The 25,153-nt window shown below is 42.3% G+C and overlaps 1 protein-coding gene and 1 long non-coding RNA gene across 2 annotated transcripts in view; one reads left to right on the top strand and one right to left on the bottom strand.

Moving 5' to 3' along the window:
* Window positions 1-25,153, bottom strand: part of NRG3 (neuregulin 3) — a 1,396,490-nt gene that overhangs the window by 934,938 nt on the left and 436,399 nt on the right. The gene's annotated exons all lie outside the window — the stretch shown is intronic.
* LOC121004857 lies at window positions 1,109-18,042 on the top strand. Its single transcript, XR_005779835.1, has 3 exons — window positions 1,109-1,120; window positions 12,104-12,105; window positions 17,909-18,042. It is a non-coding gene; the product is annotated as an uncharacterized LOC121004857 (long non-coding RNA).

The raw sequence follows: 25,153 nt of genomic DNA, 5'->3' as shown, positions 1-25,153 counted from the left end.
TGTGCAGTGGGGTCTAGTCAGCTTGGCCATAAAGGAGTTACCTCTCAGCAGCATCACCAGCTGCTGAGGGGTCAGAGTGGCCAAGCTAGGCTAGGCAACATTTGACACCCCTGTACTATTTGTTACACCGTTTGTTCCCTGTGTATGTCCATGTTATGTGTTTTGTTATCTGTTTGTAAGTTTTTCTTGATGTTGATGGTGGTAGTCCTTGTCTACGGGTGTGTTCTACCATGCTGATTTATGTAGTGTTGTAAGTCCCGTCTGCTGTCTTTGTTTCATTCTGTGTCCCCTTGGAGTGGAACAGTGTTATACTGTGGATCGAGAACGTATAGGTTCGCGAGCAGATAATATCACACGGGAAATCCTGCTGGTCGGGAGAAGGCATAAGGACCTTCTCCATGCAGCACACAAAGGATGATGTGATATTATTCTGGGCAACCAGGGTCTCAGATCGATACAGATAGCGCTGTTGTGCTCCAGGTTTTCGGTAGGGCTGTGTTGCGCTGGGGACTGGGGCGGACAGACAACATTGGTGTAATGTTGTGCTGCGCACTTAATTCTAGTCCGGTCAGGCAGCACAGCTCTGATAGGGATTGGACGCAGAGTGTTTGGCAGCAGAGTGTGGACTGTGTTCTTGTGTTGTGGGGTCCTGGGGAGCCGGGGCATGACTATGCCATTGGTTCTGCGGGCCTCCACAAGATGGGATCACAGGGGGAAATCAGCCTGGGTACACATGAGTGGACAGGGATGCGGTGCCATCAATAACAAGATGGTGCTTTGTCCACAGAACTCCAGTTATCCTAACCTAGTAGGGTGGCCATCCTTATCTGTTGGTGCAGAGGGATGTGCAGCAGAGGACTCAATCCTCTGAAGGTAGGGTGTTCAGACACCAGTGTTGGGATAACGAGGGGTCCTGTGAGATAAAGGGCAGCCCAATACCTTTCTCTACCCATGGGTCAAAGGTATTGGGGCTGGGAATTTTCACATTAATTGCACTGTTAGGGGAGAAATTCCCCTGGGAGCGCCTGGTGTTTTCTTCTGCCATAGGTGTGATTTAATATGGAGCGGAAGAAAAACCTAGGAGATGCGACAGAAGAGGCCAGCTATTCCCCCTGACACTGTTGTGAAGCTCCAGAGGATCCCACTGGATTTTGGCAACTAAGCGACCTCTGCCTAGAGGTGTTCTAGAGAAGACTGTGCCACAATCCAGCGGGAGCATTATTTAAGGCTCTGGAGGAAGACTTGGGAGATGTTCGGGTGGAAGAACTTATTCAATTGTTTCACCCAGTGAAACTTCTTCTGGTTCTGGTCATATCGGAGGGTCAAGGGACTTACTGACCAAATACACCAGAACCAGACAGAACTTTACAGAACTATCCGGAGGAGGAGGCTCAGGACATAACTCAAACATTGTTCCTGTAGCCAAATATTGTATGGACACACTTTGTTTCCTATGAGGGTTCGGGACGTATAACTTGTACTACCCCGAAACCCCATAGCACATTGTATTTATTGATTGTGTTTGTTGTTCGATGGTGTACCCATAGACACTCTAGGTACAAATGTGTGACAGCCTATATTCGGCTGTACACATTCGCATCCTATAGTCGTTTCCCATTGACACAGGGGTCTGCGACCTACCTGTGTCTTTGGAGGTGTAGAGATATGCCAGGTTGCATGAGTCTCTATGGGTACACATACATGTAATATTTTGGTGGTGTTGGGAGGGATGTGACATGTGTTTTGTGTGAATGGGGATAAGGTTAGGTCACGATAGGGACAGGCATCATTCATTTGCCACCTTGAACCCTGGAATGGTGAGGTTCTTAAGGGAAGGGCTGGAGGTGTAGTGTGGCGGAGGTGTTCTCCGCAGTAGAATTTAGGTACTATGACATCACCGCTTGAGAGTCTGACCTGCCTTGTAAAGACCTATTAATCTGTCCACGGGAGAACCGCACCCATCAAGATGGAAACAGACGTTGGATAGAAGAAAGTTGGGACAAAGACTGTAAGGGTGAACCCGCTCCAGAATTGGGGGGGGCGAAGATACCTGAAGATCGGCAGAATTACCGAGAGACTGTGGGGGTGTGGCCACTCCAAAGTGGGGGTGGCCAACACCAAGAGACTGTTATAGAAAGGTAAAGACTGTAAGGGTGAACCCGCTCCAGAATTGGGGGGGGACGAAGATACCTGAAGATCGGCAGAATTACCGAGAGACTGTGGGGGTGTGGTCACTCCAAAGTGGGGGTGGCCGACACCAAGAGACTGTTATAGAAAGGCCAGTTAAAGACTGTAAGGGTGAACCCACTCCAGAATTGGGGGGGGGACGAAGATACCTGAAGATCGGCAGAATAACCGAGAGACTGTGGGTGTGTGGTCAAGAAGAAGACGGTGTATCCTGTGGACGGAGGAGGAGGTTACGGTGAAGGGCAGGTCAGAGGCTGGATGAGGGATGTCTAAGTACCTAAAGATCAGTGTGCACTACAGTTCTTCCTGAACTTCCACCAAAGATGGGGTTGAAGGGGGGCAAATATATCTCAACCCGTTCCCCCATTATATTGTCGTATTATATTCCGACAACAGGGGGATTGTTGAGGAACGGTTGAGACATATGCATATATATCCATGCATGCCTGCAAACACGTGCGGGCATGTATGGTATATATGTGCATATATTAGACATAGCAGCATGGGACGATGTGCGCAGATGTGCCCAGCATCTGCGCACGTCTGCCCATGGTGATCCCCAGGGGCTCATGCTGGCCCCTGTGGGAAATATGTGTCCCCTGATAATGTAGGGGCTTGTGCCCCCCTGATAATGTAGGGGCTTGTGCCCCCAATGTAGGGGCTTGTGCCCCTGATAATGTAGGGGCTTGTGATGTTCCCCTGATAATGTAGGAGCTTGTGATGTGCCCCTGATAATATGTGGCCCCTTATATAATCCCCCTTAGAAGTATGATTAATGTATACATGTGTATGGATGTGCCCCAAGCATCGATACACATGTATATTCATATTATGCCCCCTTGTCATATCCCCATACCATATAAATCCCCCCCCCCCCTTACATGGACACAGATGCATCAATGTAAATGTGCCCCAAGCATTTACATTGATGTAATCTGGGTGAAGGCGCCAGGATGACCGGACAAGGTCCGGTCATTCTGGTGACCTCAAAAGGATTCAAATTCAATATAATTTGAATCCTTTTGTTCTAATTATCTGCAGTCCTGCTGGAGATAATTAAGCATAATAGAGAGAGAGGAGATACCTCCGCTCACTCTATTATGTGCATTCTGGCATCGCAATTACCATTGCGATGTCCGGAATGCTGGGAGCTACAGTCGGGAGATCAAAGGATCTCCCGCCTGTCAGCAAGTGCACGCGGCCCTGCGGCCCTGCGGCGCGCGTGCAGGGATGCGCGGGCAGGCGCGGTGACGTCATCTCACCGCGCCGGCCCACGTGTCCTGCACTGTGAAGTGAGTGCGCGCGCGCGCCCCCTGGTGGCGCGGGAGTGCGGGCCGCCGGGGGATAAATATCCGGCGGCCCCGGCACTCTGAGAGTTAGGAAAGGGCCCCCCACCTGGATAAGCGCATCGGCGCTTAGGACGAAGCGCCCCCCCCCCCTCCGGCTCAAGGATCTGGGCCCCACCTGGCAGAGGAGCGCGTCCTGCGTTCCGGGAGTCAGGGCCTCCCACGTGGCAGCTGCCCGGACAGATGGGAGAGCGCGATCGGCGCTCAAGGCTGCCCTCAGGAGAGAGGATCGGGACCCCCCCCCTGGACGAACGAGCAAGTATACTAGTATCACTCCCTATACCACCAACGATATTAACCCTTAAGTCCCCCACCCCTTATTCCTGTTCCCCTGTTGTACCCCTGATCCTGCAACCCCTGATCCACCCCTATCCCACCAATACCACCTCCCCTGATTAACCCTTTATTACCCTGATCCCTGGTAAACACTATATCCCCTGATCCCCTACTGATCCCTGGAACCCTAACCCTGATTAACCCCTAGTGGTTACCCTGGTCCTGTAGAGCATGCTTCTGCTCTGCAAACAATCCTTTTAACCCTTCGTCATACCCCCTAGGGACAGTGAATAGTCAGGTGGGGTGGGTTGTGTTAATACTTGTATGTGTGAACTGTCTAGTTAGTTTATGGGTGGAATTGGGAATGTGTAGTGTAGTTTAGGATTGTATATTTAGTGCTGTATTGTAGTGTACTGCGTACGTAGTGTATTATAGTGTACTGCGTGCGTAGTGTATTGTAGTGTACTGCGTGCGTAGTGTATTGTAGTGTACTGCGTGCGTAGTGTATTGTTAGTGTATTGTTTGGTGTAATAAATACTGTTATATTTGTACCCTTTTGTGTAGCGTGTACTTGTTAGCGGTAGCGAGTTAGTAAGGCGCATGCAGTTAGCATAAGTGATCAGTGTAGAGCATAGCGAAAGTATTGTAATTGTTATATAAAGGCATAAATGGGCGGAGTTATCACTAGATGGCTCCTCCCATTTATGAATATTAATTATCGATATTTGCATAAATATTGGTGACTAATATTCCCCCTTTACAGCGTGTAATACACATCTGTGACATATACAGTACTCCATCCGAAAACTGTTACTTTAGCATAAATCTGGGCCTAATCTTGTGTCCATAGTGTGTTGTTTTCTGTGACATATTGTCCTGCTCTTATCCCCATTTTGCCCTCTAGCCCTTACTATGTTTATTTTACAGGCATTTTAGTGCCCCAAAGGTCTCCATTGACTTCAATGCGGTTCAGGTTTGCGGTCAAGTTCGAGTACCGAACCCGAGCCAAGGTTCGGCCGAACCAGGCGAACCCGAACTTCCAGGTGTTTGCTCATCCCGAGTTATTGATTGTTACAGTAAAAAACCTTGGAACCAAACGCAGCTTCGGTTCTAAGGTAGCACTACAACCGAAGACGAGTTTGGTTCCAAGTTCTGAAGTGTTTTTTCACTGTAATAATCAATTACCTAAGTTATTCAACGAAAACTTGCTCGACTTCGTGAATAACGGACTTTGCCTCATTGAAGGCAGCACATTCTAATGCTGTACAGAGAAGGATCTCCGTATAGCATTAAAAATACATTTTTTCGCTCATCTCTTTTTGCAACTTCGCCAAAGAATTTCTATTTGTTAGAAATTAATTTGTCACAAATCATTATATATCAGTTACTGTATACCCAGACCACTCTGCCTTAGGGTACGCCCACATGGAGCTGTGGGCGGTTTGTTGCCATACTGTGGTGAAGAACTGAGCAGCCAATAAGTCTGCAGCTGCCTTTCATTTAATAATGAAGACCACACTGCATAGTCTTCATGGTTAATGTCCGTGCTGCACCTTTAAGCAGGGGCTGTTGCTGGTATGGGGTTTGGCTGGTTAGGTGGGGGAACAATATGCATACTATTGTGTTTCTTGCCTGCAATCTCCTACAGGTTACTTGACAGTAAACACAGACAGTAAAATCAGGTGGGAGTCCTTCTTCTGCCATCTGTCTTTCCTCCTTTTCCACATCATCTAATGTTAATGAGAATATGTCATCAGGAACATCCAGCTCCTCCTCTCTCTGCATCTTGCTGACTTTTCTAGGACATGGAAGCTTTGAAGAATTATTTGGAAGAAGTAAAGCCAGGAAAAGATGGTGAAGTCATCAATAAGATCCGACCCCCTTAAGGGGTGCAGACTAGATGGTATTGGTTGTCACACTGGCAGTGGAATAATAAAGGGTTCCATTTGATTGGTATAGAATAGGGTTGAGCTAATTTAAGTAAAATTTAGTGACTTATATCTGAATTTCAGGAAAAAATTTAATTTTCCACAAAGCCAAATTTCCTTACGATTCAAGGTAACAAAGCAATTTTTCTTGAAATGGTGGTAAAAAAATAAATAAATACATATTCACCTCATCCATTTGCTCACAGAGAAGCCGTTGCGGCCATTTTGATTGAAGAAAATGCAGAAAATTACACATGCTGCCATTTGACATCACCACGTCATCATGCTGGCCAGGAGTCAGCAATAATGACATCACCGCTTCTCCCAATGTGATGACGTGGTCATGTCATCACTTCAGTGTGAGAGATTTAGCTCATTTTCTTCAATCAAGATGGCCACGATGGCCTCTCCGCAAGCAAATGGATAAGGTATGTTTTTTTTTTTTTTTAACCCTGATTAACCTCTGAAAGGCCTTAATGTGACATAATGTGTCAGATACCGCGATTAGGGTTGAACTGAGGGGTTCGAAGATGGAGGGCGACACAATCACCGTTCCCAGTCATTGCGGCCACTAGGTAGAATAGAATGTGATTCTTCAAGTAATTTGTCACAAATTGTATTTCTTTGTGAACTTCGGCGAAGCAGCCAGATCAAATTTTTACTAACTTTGCTCATCAGTAGTAGTGAATTACATTTACAACTGATATAGTAATAAGTAAATGTATGAATAAATAATAAAACTGATGCAGAATAAGTCTCCCTGTACTCTCCCTGCAGTCTCCCTGCACTCTCCCTCTCCAATATTCTTCTATTAATCATTTTCAGCAACACTGTCCCTAGCGCATGAGCGCTTGTCACATCTCTCCCTATGCTCAGCTCACAGGACAATGGCAGAGAACACGGGGGAGGAGGGTTTTACAGGGCTGTGATATCACAGGGGATGGGTCTCTACGGATTGTCTGGCTGCATGGCATTATTGGTGATATTGTTTTCCCCGGCTTCTTACTTTCCCTTTGTAACACTTGCAGCCGTTATTTTAGAAAAAACTGATTCCATTTTATCTTGAGACACAGCACTTTTGGAAAGATAACTGACTTGCACATATCACTTAGAGAAGTATTATGCAAGGGTCTTTCTTCACAATTTTTTTTCTTTTGTTTTTGAGAGAAATAAATAGAGTCCTAGGAGTTATATATCATTAAAGCATAATCAATTTGGACACAAATAAAATTCAGAAGAGGGCACCTAAAGTAATAAAGGCCATGGGTGGGCTACAGTACCCAGAAAGATTATCAAAATTAGAGTTAGTTTGTTTAGAAAAAAAAAGACGAGGGGAGATCTAATAACTAAGTATACTGCAAATATATCAGGAGTCAGTCAGAGATCTCTCCCATGATCTATTTAGTGTATACCTATGACTGTGACAAGGGGACATCCTCTGCATATAGAAGAAAGAAGGTTTCTACAAAAACATTGAAAGGGATTCTTTACAGTAAAAGCAGTGAGACTGTGAATCTATCGGCCTGAGGAGGTTGTGATGGTGAGCTCACAAAAAGAGGGTCCTTGATGTATTTCTGGAGTGTAATAATATTACAGGTTATAGTTAATAGAGATGGGTTGTTGATCCAGGGAGTTATTCTGACTACCTGATTGGAGTCAAAAGGGAATTTTCTTCTACCTCATGAGGTTTTTTGCCTTCCACTGGATCAAATTTGTAAGATAATAGGCTTAATCGGTACGATAATAGGCTGAATTGGTACGATAATAGGCTGAATTGGGTGGGTATATGTCTTTTTTTACAAGATATGGGCATCATTTAGAAAAAGAAATATATGCAATTTTTGGGCATATTTAAAGGGGTTCTGCACTTTCATTTAACTGATGATCTATCCTCTGGATAGATCCTCTGGTGGTCCGACACCCGGGACCCCCGCCGATCAGCTGTTTGAGAAGGCTCCAGTAGCGCCGCGGCCTTCTCACTGTTTACCGCCGGGCCGCCGGCCCACTGACATCACGACTTGTATCAACTAGCGTAGGCGGGGCTAAGCTCTGTTCACTTGAATGGAGCATAGCCCCGCCCACGCTAGTTGATACTAGTCGTGACGTCAGTGGGCCGGCAGTAAACAGTGAGAAGGCCGCCGCGCTGCTGGAGCGCCGCTGCCTTCTCAAACAACTGATCGGCGGGGGTCCCGGCTGTCAGACCCCCGCCGATCAGAAGCTGATGATCTATCCAGAGGATAGATCATCAGTTAAATGAAAGTGCAGAACCCCTTTAAGGCACTGATTTTGTCGCGAAGGGGTTTTGTGGAAAAATATGCAACTTTTCCCCCGCTCACTGCACTTTTTCAGGGTGGAGGAAAAGGGTATGTGGCATGGGCAGGGAAGAGTGCGGGCTCGTTTCATTTATTATTTTCTATGCCAGTTTGTGGTGTAGAAAACCATGCCGCATGGCTGACGGCACCAAGTGCCAAAGTTATGTACAGGCCATGCTCCTCTACATAACTAAGGTGCATCCACTGCCAGCACAGAGCGATTAAGACCAGCGTATAAATCGCCGATCTTAAATGATCCCCTATGTTACTAGTTGTCATCTCTAATTTGTAAATGTACAGAAAAATATAAAGCATATCCAGAAGTAACTATACAGAATACAAACTAGGCCACTTCACCTTAAACTACCTAATACTTTTATGCACTCTTTCGAGCACATGAAAATTTATTTTCATCTGGTTTTAACTTTCTTCCATTGATTACACAAGGAGCATTACGTTCTATCCTCTACAGCAATGAAACAGTCCATCATTCCTCTGCAGAATCTTTACAATCAAATAAAAATGTGGCATAATAAATTAACTCCATGTTCATAATGTAATATCACCTTTCTTTCATATTGGGCTGTGGCCCAACTTAGCCTAGTCATAATAGGAAATATGAATTTTCTTCAGAAATCCAGCCATTTGTATCTTATTTCTCTGTTATCAGTCATAAGACATACATAAATGCATAAAGCTTGAATAAATTCACCAATCCCTGAACCTTTAGTTTGCTGTTTGTTTGAGAATATCACATATACAGTATGAATGAAGTTCCGTCCTAGGTGCTGATCAGTTTTATCCCTATACATTCTGAATGGAGAGCAATCCGTTCAGGATGCATCAGGATGTCTTCAGTTTAGTCTTTTCGACTGATCAGGACAAAGATAAAAACTCAGCATGCTACAATTTTATCTCCGGCCCAAAAAACTGAAGACTTGCTTGAATGCTGGATCCGGCCTTTTATTTCCATAGGAATATATTAGTCAACGTTGATGGAACTGCTAGCTGGATCACTCTACCGCAAGTGTGAAAGTAGCCATAGACTTCGACTATTACTCTTGTGCACTGTTCAATGCCATCTGGGGCAACAACCTTAAGATAAGAATTTTCATTTTAGTAGAATAAAATAGATTTTCAATTACCATAATGTATTTTTTGTCTGAAAATAAAGTGCTGAAACTGAATTAACAGAAGTTTATGAAAAAGTTACTCTGAAATGAGAAGAAGATTTAGGGGAAATTAGACTCTGATTTTCACACATGGTATCTTAAGAAGGGAAGCTCTCAGGTTTCTCAGATTTCTTAAATTGAATTTACAGATGAAGTGGACTTAGAATTATATGATGGCTTCAAAGAGGTCATTCTGTTATCATTCATGGGCTTTTTAGGATGCCAATTTGTAAAAGTAGAACTTCTTATAGCCTGGGTTGCATAGCTGCAGTTTTGTTAATGTCAGACTGACATTAATACACTGCTACCCTACTTTATTTTCAACTAAAACACAAAAAATAGGTCAAAATATAATCTAATGTCAGTTCTGGCTTGATAATAACAGTTTTCATGTAATTAGCCCATTAACCAAATAAGAAAATAGGTGTTGTTTGTGTTAATTTGTCCTAAAATATATATTTTTGGGGTGTATTCTGTGCAGGACTTAACATATCTGGCAGTTTGGGATTCAAATGTTGGCAAGTATAATTACAGCCAGTTCTCTATTATACTTTAATGGGGTTATCCTATGACTAATGCAGAGATGAAACCAAGGCACCTTATATAGTAGCACAAGAATATATTTTTCTAACAAAGCTAGAACCAACCTTGTATCTCACATGGATCCACAGATCTCACCATTCTTTGCTCCAGTTGCTCTGCCACAACAGTCATGCCCTTTCTGCTGTAGCTGGTAGAAATTAATGGATGGAACTGAGCATGTGCATCCACCAATGCATTCACCAAGATGGTCAGAGGAATTAGGAAAAGAGCAAACATAAGGCGGCACAATATAAATATTCATTGAATAGCTCAGTGACTATACTAAATTTTTTTACTATATTTACCGTAATTACAAAAGTACTCTGATCCAGGTGCTGGTTATAAAATTGTAGAACATTTTTCATGGGACAACCCCCTTTAACCCCTTCAGGATATCTGCTGTGCATGTACAGCAAATGTCTGGACTTTAAAGATAGTGTCTGCTACAGAGCAGAGCGAGCAACATATGGGGGAAGAGCTAATGTCTGTGATAACACCAATAGCAGACATTTAACCCTCAGATTCCATGATGTCCTGGTCAATTGTGACAAATGCATCTGAAGCAGCTTTCCCTGGGAGCATTGCACTTCCATGGCCTGAACAGCTTCTTTGTGTTGAGATCATGGAAGCCATTTGTTGATGGTGATAGGCTGGAGCCTTCTGGAGGCTACCAGGCCTATCTCAGGTAATATTCTCATAGACACTGACAGGTGGCATATAGAGTATACAGAATTTCCTATACACTACTGCATTGAACCCTTCCCAACATCCGCTGTACATGTATGGCAGATGTCGGGGCTTTAAAGAGCAGAGCGAGTGCCATAGCCGCTGGGTGCCTGCTGTTTCATACAGCAGGCATCCATAGCTAATGTCCGTGATTAGCAGTAATGCTGACAGTGGACATTTAAACCCTCAGATGCCATGGTCAAATGTAACTTACAGCATAGAGAATGCCATAAAAACTAAACCCATAAAATTATGGTGGAATTTTTTTTTCCACTCCCACCCCATTTGGAATTTTTTGCCCTCATATGGCTATGTGAAATAAAAAAAAGTTATGGCTCTGGGAAGGCAGCAAGTGAAAAATAAAAACACAAAAAAGGACAATTGCTACATCATAAGTTAAAATGCATTGCTTCTTATGGAAAAAATTTCTAAAAAAATTATATAATTTAATTAAATCTTTCAAGAATGCATTATAAAATAAAAATTAATGTAACTCACAAATTGCTAACAGATTCCAAAGGTTATTCTAGAAGGACAAACCCTGTCCATACAGTATGTTCTATTTATATTAGGGCATATTAATGATTAGTGAAGGACGAACATCTGCCCGGACGTTTTGCGAACGCGATCGCGCGAACGCGATCAAATGTTCGCGAACAGCAAGTTTGCGGCGGGTCCCATTCATTTTAATGGCAGGCGAACCTGAAAAACCTTCAGCTCATATTTGCAGCCAAGAAATAATTACTAGAAGTGCACAAATAGTCCCACAACAAGGACAGTGACATACCAGATGTATTATTGAATTTGCGATCTCCATTTATTATTTTTTTGCAAAGCAAAATATCGGCAATATAATTTTCGCGTACGAGCATGTGCAAATGCACTATACAGTCCCCAAATGCACTATAAAGAAAGTATATTGGTATATAACACCCCGCTTCAATAAGTTTTTTGGGGGGCTGACTGGTAAATCACACCAGTAGAAAGTATTTGTTCCAATAACGCTTGTCCCTCTATATACCTGCAGTATCGCAGCAGAACCGCACACAACTGCCGCACAATACAAATGCACTATAATATACTTTCTAACATAGAAAGTATATTATAACATTGTACAAGGAAGGCAATCCATTAGAATATGCATAAAGATAAAACGTGACCTTAAATAATTTTACTATGAGGGTCCATTCACACGTCCGTAAGTGTTTTGTGGATCCGCAAAACACGGATGTGCATTCCGCAATTTGTGGACCGCACATCGCCGGCACTATAATAGAAAATGCCTAATCTTGTCTGCAATTGCGGACAAGAATAGGACATGTTCTATTTTTTTGAGGAAACGGAAGCACAGATGAGGAAGTGCAGATCCGCAAATGCGGATGCGGATCCACAAATGCGGATCCGGACAGCAGATTCCGGCCCCATTGAACATGAATGGGTCTGCACCCGTTCAGCAAAATTGCAGAACGAATGCGGACCCATTTTGCGGACGTGTGAATGAAAATATATCCCTCAAAATGAAAATAAATTAAATTATTAAAGTTAACCTTTTGCCGTCACGGTAACGCCGATAGGCGTCTGGACGGAAGCGCTCTCAGGTCTCAGTGACGCCTATTGGCGTCATCTCGTGGGACCTGAGATTTCCACTTGTTAGGTAGTTAGCGCCCACCGCACCGCAGTCACTGATTAGTCGCTGATTAGCATCATCGCTGTCGCTAATCAGCACTAGTACTATATAGTATCTGTAAGTGATCAAGACTGATCGCAATCAAATCTATATCAGTACATTAGGGTCACCATAGGCTCTACAAAAAATGCAGTGTTCGCCCGATCAGGCCTGATCTTGTGCCCACACTTGCGTTCAGTCCGCCCCAACCGCAGTGACAGAATTATTTTTTTTCTGATCACTGCAAAAACACTGTAAAATCTCTGCGGCGCTATAAAAATCACTTTTGAGCTTTTTGGATCTTTATTAGCGATTGCAGCTTTACTTCGCAAGCACTCCTTTTTACTAGGCAGGTGTGCTCTATTTCCTGGGTAGTTTCAGAGGAATACCCCCTAAATTTAGTTAGCCCAAAATGTCAAAAAAGGGGTATTTTTACACATTTGAATTCCAAACTACTTCTCACGCTTTAGGGCCCCTAAAATGCCAGGGCAGTATAAATACCCCAAAAGTGACCCCATTTTGGAAAGAAGACACCCCAAGGTATTCCGTGAGGGGCATGGCGAGTTCATAGAAGATTATTTTTTTTTGGCACAAGTTAGCGGAAATTTATTTATTTATTTATTTTTTCTTACAAAGTCTCATATTCCACTAACTTGTGACAAAAAATAAAATCTTACATGAACTCACCATACCCCTCACGGTATACCTTTGGGTGTCTTCTTTCCAAAATAGGGTCACTTGTGGGGTATTTATACTGCCCTGGCATTTTTGGGGCCCTAAATCGTGAGAAGAAGTCTGGAATCCAAATGTCTAAAAATGCCCTCCTAAAAGATACTCATTGGAATTTCGGCCCCTTTGCGCACCTAGGCTGCAAAAAAGTGTCACACATGTGGTATCGCTGTACTCAGAAGAAGTAGGGCAATGTGTTTTGGGGTGTATTTTTACATATACCCATGCTGGGTGAGAGAAATATCTCTGTAAATTGACAACTTTGTATAATTTTTTTTTTAAAGTTGTCATTTACAGAGATATTTCTCACACACAGGATGGGTATGTGTGAAAAGACACCCCAAAACACATTGCCCTACTTCTTCTGAGTACGGCGATACCACATGTGTGACACTTTTTTGCAGCCTAGGTGCACAAAGGGGCCCAAATTCCAATGAGTATCTTTTAGGAGGGCATTTTTAGACATTTGGATTCCAGACTTCTTCTCACGCTTTAGGGCCCTAAAAATGCCAGGGCAGTATAAATACCCAACAAGTGACCCTATTTTGGAAAGAAGACACCCAAAGGTATACCGTGAGGGGTATGGTGAGTTCATGTAAGATTTTATTTTCTGTAAAAAAGTAAAAAAAGACACTTTTTTTTTGAAAATTGCGGTCTATTTTGATTAATATCCGAAAAACGAAAAATCTCAGCAGCAATCAAATACCACCAAAAGAAAGCTGTATTTGTGAGAAGAAAAGGAGGTAAAATTCATTTGGGTGCCAAGTTGAATGACCGAGCAATAAACCGTTAACGTTGTGAAGTGCCGATTTGTAAAAAAGGGCCTGGTCACCTGTGGTCCTTAAGTGGAGGGGTTCTGCACTTTGTTTTAACTGATGATCTATCCAGCATTCAAGTGAACAGAGCTTAGCCCCGCCCACGCTAGTTGATACTAGTTGTGACGTCACTGGGCCAGCGGTAAACAGCGAGAAGGTCGTGGCGCTGCTGAAGCGCCGCTGCCTTCTGAAACAGCTGATCGGTGGGGTCCTGGGTGTCCTGTCGATCAGATGCTGATGATCTATCCAGACGATAGATCATCAGTTAAAACAAAGTGCAGAACCCCTTTAAGCAAAAAGCATAGATGTGGTAGGCAATAACAAGTGCTCGGCAGCACTAAATCAGGTGCTCGGCGGCACCAAATCAGAAACCATATGTCCTACCACAATCCGGAGGCTAGATGATGATGTGGTATTGAAGGACAGGGTGGGCGAAGAACTGTCCCTGATATTGCTCTACAGGGGGGTGCTATTCTGGCCCTGATAGCCTAACCACAGACCACTCCCGTCCGGAACCTTACCCTATATAAAATGGCCCTAGTAAGCCCCTAGCCCCTAGGCCCCTGACTTCCAGGTGATCACTATATAGATCTATGTGTTTTTGACTCATTATAAAAGTATAAGTATATCGCACCCCTCTGTGTATCACACATATAGATAGCACACCTATACTAGTCCTTAAAATGACTTTTGTGGCCCTATTAGCTAGCGTTTGGTGTTCCTAACAGTCTGTCCCTGCTCCACACAGCAACCTCTCCCTACACTGGCAAAACACTGAATGTAAAATGGCGGCCAGATCAAGTTTATTTATAAGGTAGGTGGTACGTCCATGTGCTGAAATGTCTCAATTGGCTGTCCTGTACCACCTGATGGATGTGTCATGGGTCAAAGTTCTTCATAATGTAAAAGAATATGGCGGGCGCAAATTTCTCCATATGTTCGCATGTTCGGCGAATCGCGAACACGCAAAGTTTGCCACAAAATGACCGCCGGGCGAACCGCAAGGCCATCTCTATTGATGATATAGGGAGGAATCCTACTCATTGCATACAGTGCTTCTGTTAGCCAGAGTTACTGAATATTTCACCTTCTGCTCTGGAGGATTCAGCACATCCATGTTTTAAACAGTACTCTATTCGTGTGAAAAAACATTTTGTAATACGATGTATGACTACCTACAGATTCTATTAGTGGTATCAGCTGATTGTCTGGGTCTTCTGCTACTGGAACCATGGCTGACAATCATTTAATTTTCTGGGGATATAAATTTTCGAAAAACCTCTTTAAATTGAGTCTGCCACCTACATTTAAAATTGTAAACTACCAGCAATACATTGTAGTAAACTTACATATCATTGCCAGAATTCCTTTATATCCCCATATATGACTACATCCTGCAGAACATGAACTTGGGTAAGTGTGCAAATTATGCAGAAAGTGCATTTGTTAAATGTAGGAGACAGACTCCCTTTAAAGGAATCCTTTGGCATATTGATATTACTCTTTTACCAGTGTAGCCTAATTGTAGGAGACAGACTCCCTTTAAAGCAATCCTTTGGCATATTGATATTACTCTTTTACCAGTGTAGTCACTCCCCAAGAATTCAACATTGGGTTGGGATGATGCTATATATCTTGTCCTCAGGAGCATCAATCATATAAGATGCAGCTAGCACAGTCAGCTTGACTTTTCTCCCAAGTGTTTCTAACTCTTGGACTATGAAAAGATACTTAGTATACAGTGCACTTAGCAATAAAAGTTTTTTTTTTTTTTAACCAACTCCAGCATCTGATTGAGCTAATTACACCACCCTTAGAAAGCACAGGGGCAGAATCGCCAGCTAGTGGTGGTGGTTTGGAGGGCAAACAACTTTGGCAGGTTCCCTATAACTCACAATCGGTGTTGCACAAATAGAGCTTTGGATCCAAGATCCGAAGTTGATTCATTCAAAACTTTGTTTTAAAGGGAGTCTGTCAGCACATTTACCCCTTTTTAGCATTTCCCATAGCGCTGTAGCCGCAACACAGATGATTAAAACGGTACCTTTATATGCTTTTGTGGACTTGTAAAACTGCCAAAAAAGAACTTTGATGCATATGTAAATGAGGGCTCGCAAGTGCCCAGGGGCAGCGTCCACCGCGTTGGTGCCCAGGCATCTCTGCCTCTTCGGCTCTTATCCCCGCCCAGCCTCTTCCTCTGCCCGCCCATCTGTTTTCTCTCCCCCTCAGCGAGATCCCGCGCCTGCGTGCTGACTTCCTTGGCCGGGGCATGCGCACTGCGATGCCCATTGCTGGTACGGCATCACAGTAGCTTATGCACAGGCTAACGGCGCAAAAACTGCAGAAAGGAGGCGGTCCATCGGCGCAGGAGAAGAGGAGAAAAGCCGAGCGAGCAGCTGTCACTGCAGACAGAGAGAGCCAAGAGAGGTAAATTTATCTGTATAATCTGTTAGCCGGCGCATGTGCATAAGCTACTGCGATGCCGTGCCAGCCATGGGCATCGCAGTGCGCATGCCCCGGCCAAGGAAGTCAGCGCGCAGGTGCGGGATCTCGCTGAGGGGGAGAGAAAACAGATGGCAGGGCAGAGGAAGAGGCTGGGCGGGGATAAGAGCCAAAGAGGCAGAGCTGCCTGGGCACCAACGCGGTGGACGCCGCCCCTGGGCACTTGCGAGCCCTCATTTACATATGCATCAAAGTTCGTTTTTGGCCGTTTTACAAGTCCACAAAAGCATATAAAGGTACCGTTTTAATCATCTGTGTTGTGGCTACAGCGCTATGGAAACTGTTAAAAAGGGGTAAATGTGCTGACAGACTCCCTTTAATGCTCGTTAGCAGAGATGCAGTGAACATCCGTCTGCTTTGAGCCCCATACACCATAGGGTTCACTGAACTGTTATTTTATACACACATCGGGTAGTCCCTGGTTCATTTTGGCAGTGAGCTGCTCCACTGTAGTGTGTCGGTTCACCCTTGTATACCTTCGTAGTCAATGTTTACATGTCACATTAATGGCAAGTGGTGGTCTGCATTTTCCACTTTGCTTATTCGCAATGATGCCTTGTGTCCACTCAGGATACACTTTCACTACAGAAACACATGAACAGTTCACAAACTGTGCAGTTTATGAAATATTTTCACTCTGGGCCCAAAATCCAATAATTATCCCTTTTTGCAACTCTGATAAATCGTCAATGAGGGATATGTGTGCAGACAGCCTATATACTTACCAATCCAGCTCAAGACACTTCCTTCATGAGCTACACTCTGTTGATGTCAAAAGTAAGAAGTGTTCATAATAGTGTGGCTCAACTGTGTATTATTCTAAGATCTGAAAAATAAATCTTTTTTTTTTTCTATCATCGATTTTGCTTAACAGAGGAAGAAGGTTTTAATACAGTCCTTCTTTCCACTCTACAAGCATCCAAGTCAAGTGATAAATGAAACAGATGTATATTTCAATTAAAATACATGCTCAGTTTTCTGTCTCTGGATCCTCCCAGGTATTAAAGTTAATATACACTGTGATTAATTCTCAATGTAACAGAGCAACCTCGCCTTTCACTTATCACATTCTGTGGAAATTTCTTTAACGATTTCCCTCTGGATAACTTTGTTTACCAAACACTTTAATTTTCTAAATCCCTTCCTGTTTCATCAGCAGTGAAGCCTGCAGAGCCCCTGTCCTGAATGAACAATGAGAAGCTCACTCTCATCCAGAGCGGCATCTTACATTACACAAGAAAATAAATTAAGTCACGTAAGGCAGGAGTTTGTATCAAGGAACTGAAATTTTTACTACGGTGACAGATTATTGTAGAAAATATTTTACTGAGCCAAAAATGAGCAAATAAACAACTATCATATCGGTATGATTTCAGGCTTTTATATCTTAAAGGCGTTGTCCGAGTAATTTTTTTTGTCCTTTGTATGTTTCTAACTAATCAAATATAAAGGCTTTACCATGCACTTACTACATCTACAGTTGCTGCTTTCTCAGATTTCACTCAGGGTCACATGACCTGTGATGTCAGCTTCTCTCCCTGCTCTGATGATGTTTTGTGCACAAGCCAAAGAGAGCAGATATGTGTCTGTACACAAGATATCACTATGCTCGCCATGCCCCCTGCATTGCTATCACTGTACTGGCCACACCCCCTGCACTGGCTCAGCTGCTGCTGTCTGCTCGATCACTGGATTCTTCAGGAAAAACTTCAACCCCTTCAGCAGCACAGACTCAGGGCTGAAGGCTTTACTGAATAGCTGCAGGCAGTGAGGAGACAAATGCTGGGCACAGGAGCTGACAAAGGAGTTCTGCAGAGCATTGCACAATAACAGGTAGCGAGAAGATCCTATGTGTATCAGCAGTGTCATTGTACAGCTGGGACTTGTAGTCCTACACATATAACATGCTGCTGAGTATCCCAGCAGGTAGACATGTCACTCAGGGCAGACTTATTCACTCCCTTTGCAGAGAAGGGGAGGGACAGAGATTGTTGTTATTGCAGGTAAACAAAGGGCCAGAAGAGAATCAAGGAAATGAGGAAATATATATTTTTTTTGCCTAAAACTTGCTTAGCTTAGTTGTATATTGCTGCCCATCTGATTTATAGTGCTATATATATTTTTTTTCATAACTCGGAGAACCCCTTTAACTCATTCATAACATGGTCTAAATTGGCTTTCAGGGCGCATAATTTTCCCTCTTGTTTAATTATTGCATTGCAAGAGTCATAACTTTTTTTTTTTTTTTTGATTTAGCAATATGGGCTTGTTTGTTAGATGAGTTGCTACCATTTTGAGGTAAATATAACTGATTAATTAACAAAAGCAAATTTAATGGGAAAAAAAAAAACTTGTTTTCCTGTTGCTGTATTCCAAGAGCCAAGCACATTTTTTTATACACTTTTATGGGGAAAATTTTTTTTCCTAATTTTTATGTACAATTTTTTTTTAAATAAGCTTTATCAAACTTTAGTTATTTTACTCTCACTAGGGGGCTTCACAATATGATATTTGATTTCTTCAAGAGTTAAACTGTATATATCAATGCGTTATTATTTCTTATTAATATGAACATTTTTCTTAGGCCTTCAGCTGCCACGACAATATGCCAGCACCCTGTGATTGTGTCATGAAGGGTGTCGAGGGTGATGGGTTCACAGAGGTAATCCCCTCTCCCTGCTTAATCACCTAGATGCCATATCAGCTACTTATTGTAGCATCTAAGTGATGCCATGGGTGGCTGGGATCGTTGGTAGTCTATATCGTTTATGCAAAATTATTTATTTTGCATAATGCATAGACAAACAATATTGCAATGTGTTCAGAAGACAAACTATGGATCACTAGTGTATTGAAAAACCCTTGTGATTCCCATATAAAGTTTTTTACTCTTGAAAAAAATTTGGCCTGCTCAATATGTCTGTACCTCTGGTACCTTGCACTGGTACCCTCTGGTCCACCTACACCAGCTGCCTTGTGTGCCAATCCTCCTCAAGAGGCAGCAACCTGGTGTTCCCATCAGGAAAATCTATCCCCACCATCAGGGGTAATGTGATGAATGAGGGGTTGACTTAGACAATGTCCTAAGAGGAGGTAGGACATGTGCACAGTGGGGTCACACCCGCTGGTTTGTGACACTTAGTATACAAAAATAGGGGAAAATTGATCTATAAATCACAAAGAAGTGTACATAAATAAACATATTAAAGATGAGCAAATTGGTTCTGTCGATTTGGAATTTGTCCCAAATTTTAAAAAAAAAAATCTTTAGGATTTATTTTGGGCAATTCAGCTTTTTTTTCTAAAATGTATTTTAAAGCTGAGCGTTTCATACCTGTAGATACAACATAGCCATCCAATCATTTTTCAGCCTGTAAAATGAATTTCCTAGCAAAACTAGGATAATAGGTAATCAGCCTTAAATCTGCAAATAGCTCTTCCTGTATAAAATCCCTTTATCAGAACATAGCAGTGAGAATCAGCTTTTTTAGCTGAGAGGCCTTGGAGAGACCTTGAAGAGGGAGGGATATACTAGTTCTATTATGAAGACCAGTTGATATATATATATATATATATATATATATATAACTTTCCTCTTGGTTTCTGTGAAACATATGTGCAAATTAACAAGTCTAATATCAGCTGGCATCAGAAAGGATTATAGTTTTTTTGGTGAGGAAAACTAATTTGAATATCTTTGAATATCTTTCCCAGAAACTCAAAAATCTTAAATCTATATACATGGTAGAGAAGACGAAGAAGAGAAGAAATGATGGTCTTCAATGATTATAAAAACCCCACATGTGGCACTTTTGTTGCAAAAATCTGTTACATTCGCGTAATTAAGGGTGTTTTGGTAGTAAGCAAATGGATTCCTGCAAGCCCCAACCATATAAGTGGGACAGTTACAGACATTTTTGCCACATGTGAATTTTTAGCCAGATGAGATAATTATCTCATCTGGCTAAAAATTCACATGTGGCAAAAATGTCCTAATTAGGGTTCAGCAATCCAAAGTATCCGAAATGGACTTTGATTGTAATTTCCTTGTGCTTCATGGTAACAAATCAATTTTCTCTGAAATGGCATTTAAAAAATAGATACTAACTTCATCCATTTGAGCGCGAAGAGGCCGCCATGGCTATTTTGATTGAAGATTCCACGCAAAATCTTATGCGCGGTGACGTATGACGTCATTACACACAAGAATTTGTATGGGATCTTCAATCAAGATGGCCATAGCAGCCTCTTCGCTCTCAAATGTATAAGGTGAGTATTATATGATTTTTTTAAACTGATTAACCCCTGAAAGCCCTGATTTTTAATCTCCGAGGGGTTCAATTACTTTCAATTACTTTCCCATCATTGCGCCCGCTACTTCAAGATGAATAAATTCGGAGAGGAAGCAGAATCAAATTTTCGTAAACTTTGCTCAAAGCTAATTATAATAACATATGCAGTGTTTTTTTCTATCCAAACACATGAGTCAATATACTAGAGAGGAGACATCAGTCTTGTTGTTATACTTTGCTTCTTTTTTAAATGGTCAATAATCTTCCATTATTCTGATGTATAGGAGGGATCTTTTTTTGGAACTATTTTCATAGATTTTTCTTATTTTAGAAGTACTTGGGCAAATCAAAGCACATCCTCTATAAATAATGTGTTGATTGAATTGTGAGTATCATTAAGTACCTATTTATCTGGCATTGTCATAAAAATGCTTGAAATTACTTTACAATCATTTCAGGTTATTTTTGGTTTATGTCACCTTTAAAGAAGGTAAATTTCTCCTTAGAAAATAAAGTTTTTATTTTGTTGTAAAGCATTCACGAGGATTGACAATACAAAGCACAGCTGCATGGTTTATATGGTGGCAAGCTGTGATATAATACAGGATACTTCTATGTCAAGGGCAATCAGTGTGCCTCCTGGAAGGAAAATCATTGGTTTATAAGCAAATTACCAAAATTACATAAGAGGCAAATATTATCAGCTTGATGTGTTTTTATTTTATTTATTTATTTACCATGAGGATTAGCATGGAATTGGTTATTTTATAGAGACAGTTCATCTCAACCCAGGCTTCTGCGTAGCTTCAGTTTGCAAATACAATTCTTACATTGCCACATCAATTAAGTGTTTCTATTCTGGACTTTGTTTCCAAGTTTAAAAAAAAAAGAAAAAAACTAAAAGATAAATGACATTGGCTCTTGCTTATAGAACATACATATGGTAATTTTTTAACCCGAAGGTGTTGTCCTTCCATTTTCTATAGCTTCATTTAACAGTGATTTTATGGTTAATATAGTTTTATTTATTTTACTCATGGTTTACTCATGGTCCTTATAGTATCAATTCCTTAAAGGGGTTATCCGAGTTGTTTAAAAAAAAAAAAATATATATATATATATATATATATATATAGCACTGTAAATCTGATGGTCAGCAATATATACATAAGCTAGGCACGTTTTAGGCAAAGTGGAGGGAAAAAGTCACTGCGTCTTATAAAACAAATGCGATGGAAATTAGGTGGCTCAGGAGCTCTCACTAACAGCTCCTGAGCCTAACATTAAACTATTGGGCGGGCTTGTGGCTTCACTGAAGGCTTCTGCCGCCAGCCCGTGCTTCCTCAGCAAGACCGTCCATCTGGTGCGAACTCCGGAACGGAGCCCACAGCTCCAGTAACTGAAAACTTTTCCCCCTGTCCCCTCCTACAGCCACCAGCCCGCACGTCTGGTGCGCACCCGAGACCGGAGCCCACAGCTCCAGTAAGTATAAACTTCTCCCCCTGTCCCCTCCTCCAGCTGATGCCGGGGGACCCCTGGGCACTGACCTGAGCTCCAGGATCCCATGTGCACTTCTTATCCATGTGCTGGATGCCTGTCACACTGTGTACTCCAGCTCCTCTGTTATTGTGCCTGCCAGCCCTGCTGCTCTCTGCTCATACACCACCCATTTACTGCAGAGTATAAGTGGATTCCTTTGGATGAGGGGGGTTATATTCATATTTAATATAAACACTTTCCAGGAACTGTTCTGTAATTAGCATATGTTTATATTAAATATGACTACAACCCCCCTCATCCATAGGAATCCACCCATGGACTGCAGTATATAAGTGGATTCCTATAGATGAGGGGGGTTATAGTCATCTTTAATATAAACACATGCCAATTACAGAACAGTCCCTGGTTAGTGTTTATATTTAATCTGACTATAACTCCCATCATCCTTGAGAATATGCCAATGTACAGTACCTACAGTACATCAGTGTATAATTTAGGATGATGGGTGTTATAATCACATAGGTGTCATCCACAGATCCCTCATAACAGTGCGTAATCCACAGATCCCCATGACAGTGACATCCACAGATCCCCATAATAGTGTCATCCACAGATCCCCCATAAGTGTGTCATCCACAGATCCCGTCCATAGCAGTGTCATCCACAGATCCCCCATAATAGTGTCATCCACAAATGCCCCCATAACAGTGCGTCATCCACAGATCCCCATAACAGTGTCATCCACAGATGCCCCCATAACAGTGCCATCCACAGATGCCTCCATAACAGTGCATCATCCACAGATCCCCTCCATAACAGTGTCATCCATAGATCCCATCCATAGCAGTGTCATCCACAGATCACATCCATAACACTGTCATCCACAGATCGCCCATAATAGTGTCATCCACAGATGCCCCCATCACAGTGCATCATCCACAGATACCCTCCATAACAGTGTCATCCACACATCGCCCATAATAGTGTCATCCACATTAGTTCAAAACCCACCAAAAGCACACTTTTTGGTTTAAAATAAATTTTCTTATTTTCCTCCTCAAAAGCCTAGGTGCGTCTTATCATCAGGTGTGTCTTATAAAGCGAAAAATACGGTATATATATTTACTAATTTGACTAGTTCTCTTCTGGCCTTTGTTTAAATGTAGCAAAAACAATCTCTGAGGTTTTCCTCATGAATATTTGTGGGCATGAAAAAAGACTGCCTCCCCCCTCCTGCTCTGCAAATATAGTGAATAAAAGTGCTGCCCTGAGCGAAATGTCTGACTGCTGAGATACTCCTGTTCTATGTGTAGGACTATAGGTCCAAGCTGTACAGTAGAATGACATTGCTGATACACATAGCATCTTCCCCCTACCTGTTCTTGTGCAATGCTCTGCAGAACTCCTCCAGTCTTTCAGTTCTGTGTTTGCACGGTAAGGAGGGAAGATCCTACACCCAGCATTTGTCTCTTCACTGCATGGAGAAGAGGAAGCCCTGAAGCCGTTTAGCAAAGCCTCCAACCCTAAGGGTCCATTCACACGTCCGTAATTTGGGTCCGAATTCGTTCCGCAATTTGCGGACCCATTCACTTTCAATGGGGCTGGAACAGATGCAAATCCACATTTCCTGGATCCGCATTTTCGTGATCCGCATCCTTTTTTTCGGGATCCGCAATTTCGTTCCTGGAAAAAATAGAACATGTCCTATTCTTGTCCGCAATTGCGGACCAGAAAAGGCATTTTCTATTATAGTGTTTGTGATGTGCGGATCCCCAAATTGTGGATCGCACATTGCAGGTGTCAGTGTTTTGCGGATCCGCAATTTGCGGATCCGCAAAACACTTACGGACGTGTGAATGGATCCTAAGTCTGTGCTGCTGATGGTAGAAGGGGTTAAACTTTGCTAAAGAATCCAGTGGGAGGGGAGTACAGGGGTGTGCAGCCATCATAAGGACATCTTGTGCACAGACAAAGACCTGCTCCTTAGGCTTGTGCATGAAACATCACTAGAGCAGGGAGAGAAGCTGAAATCATAGGTCATAAAATATGAGAAAGGAGACAGTGCAGATGAAGTAAGTGAATTATAAACCCCTAACATTTGGTTAGAAACATACAAAGAACAAAAAATTACTTGGACAACCTGTCACTGCTTTCCAACTGCATGGTATGAAAGCTACACGTGGTTCTTGGACCTTTTCTCGAGCTGTTGACAATTGAAGATACTATTGTGCACTAGCAGCACTAAGAACTTCAATACTGGAACTTGGTACCTGGGTCAAAATAATATCTCTAATAGTTTACACTAAGCTAAAAGCCAAATCTAATGATCAAATCTTTAATAGACCACACTATTGCAATGAAAGATGCTCATGATCTAATTAGCTGAAAGTACTAGCTTCAAGTACTACATTAAGTACTAGTAAAGAGATATTGCAGCAGACTGAAGAGATTCAAGAGATACTGCAAGAGATTGGCTTAGAGTCTCCAACTGGCTCATCTGTGTTGTTTTTGCTGATCATTGATTGAGAAGAGGTAAGGAATTCGGTCAGCTGTTTGCTATTGTGCGTTTGCTAATGAGCCTAGCTCACTAAGCTGTTACATTTGTTGCTGGGGGAGGAGTTTGGGAAGGAGTGTGTGTATATATAGAGACAGACTCATTAGCTGGCCTAATTCATTAGCTGAAGGTACTAGCTTCAAGTACTACATTAAGTACTAGTAAAGAGATATTGCAGGAGATAGTCAGGAGGTAGGCTGGAAGGTGGAAACAATACAATTTTTTTTTTATTTTTTTTTTATTTATTTTTTTTAATTTATTTATTTTTCTCCTCTTTAAAATGGCAGACTTGGTTCAGTGCAGGAATTGTTGTGCATTTATTTCATGTTCCACTCTTTGGAGATTCGGATGCTGTCAGATCTGTAGACAGTTCTCCTTACTGCAGCAGGAAATTGCATTTTTGAAAGCTGAAATATTTAAATTATCTGTTAAACAAACTCCAGCTAGGACTGCTGCAATGCCACTGCCACAGAGGACCCCCAGAAATGGCAGATGGGTTAATGTAGGTTCTGGAAGTCTTAGAGTGGTGGATAGAAGACATGTCCCACAGTCGGTGGTTCTCCATA

This window comes from Bufo bufo, chromosome 6, assembly GCF_905171765.1.
Source record: "Bufo bufo chromosome 6, aBufBuf1.1, whole genome shotgun sequence".
In the NCBI taxonomy this organism is placed as follows: Eukaryota; Metazoa; Chordata; class Amphibia; order Anura; family Bufonidae; genus Bufo; species Bufo bufo.
The sequence above is the reverse complement of the archived record's forward strand: the minus strand, read 5'-3'. Positions and strand labels throughout refer to the sequence as shown.